The sequence below is a fragment of the Alligator sinensis genome, unplaced genomic scaffold (genome assembly GCF_000455745.1).
Source record: "Alligator sinensis unplaced genomic scaffold, ASM45574v1 scaffold455_1, whole genome shotgun sequence".
Taxonomy (NCBI): domain Eukaryota; kingdom Metazoa; phylum Chordata; order Crocodylia; family Alligatoridae; genus Alligator; species Alligator sinensis.
In genome coordinates, this window is record NW_005842142.1 from 1,765,131 (window position 1) to 1,766,187 (window position 1,057).

General features: G+C 59.6%; 1 protein-coding gene across 1 annotated transcript in view; it reads left to right on the top strand.

The window, feature by feature from the left end:
• GAD2 (glutamate decarboxylase 2) overlaps positions 1–1,057 on the top strand; it is a 52,392-nt gene that overhangs the window by 4,043 nt on the left and 47,292 nt on the right. The gene's annotated exons all lie outside the window — the stretch shown is intronic.

Consider the following 1,057-nt stretch of genomic DNA (forward strand, 5'->3'; position numbering starts at 1 on the left):
GGAAGGGCTCGCCGGAGCCCGGGGGCAGGCGGCCGAGCCGCGTGGGGCGTCCCCGGCCTCGCCTCTGCCCCTCTCCGCCCTACGCTGGAGGAACTGGATTGTGACCCCATGGCCAGTCCCTGGACCATGGGGATGGGGAGATGTGGACCGCGTTTCTCTCCTCTACCCCAAGCTTAGTTCAGCCTAAAAAGTCCATGCCCAGCCCCGCCGCGGGGCACAGACCGGCTCCCCCGCCCAGCTCGGGCCCAGCGCCGCAGACAAGCCCCCGCCCGCAAGGGCACCAGACCCCGGGCTCAGACCTTGGCCGAGCTGCGCTGCAGCCCCCGGGCCGAGCCCGTGTGGGCATCGGAGCCTGGCGGAGCAGCAGAGACTGTTTGCTCCGCTGGGGCCCGTTTCCTGCGGTGGGAGCTGCCCCAGTCTCCTGCCGCCCGGCTGAGTGATGACCCCACGTCCAGGCTGCCCAGGATGCTGCCAGCCGGAGCCGCGCCCTGAAACAGCGGCAGCCAGTGGAGACAGCTGTGAAAACAGCTGCATTTTGCTGCTGGGGGAGTCCAGAAGCCGGCTGAGAAGTTGCTCTGACAGAGGAGAAGGGCTTTTAATGGAGCAGAGGAACTTGGAAGCGATTCCTCACACCCCAAATAAACGCTTTTATTTAGATCCCCATTTCCCGGGGTTCTCTCCCCTTCTGATGTCTGGACTTCTGTAATTCTTTGCTCTCCGGGTCATAGATCTTTAAAGTTCAAGGTGAGTTGCAGGACTGAGATTGGGCGGATAAGTCACATGGTTTGGGGGTTTTTTCCCCTGCTCGTTTATTGGAGAAGTCGGTCAGCACCGGTGTATCTGGTGAGAGGGGCAAAGCGAGCTTTGAAATCCACTATCTGCAAATGGTTTGCAATGGAGATGAATCGCAAGAATTTAAATTGTATGGGAACTGAAATGAGCAAAGGAAGAACTGGTGTTTGTCCAGCATTGCTTCCAGTCAGTGTTTTGTTTTTTGGGGGGGGGGGGTTTTCGGGGGGGTTTTTTGGGGGGGGGGTTTTTTGGGGGGGGTGTTTTT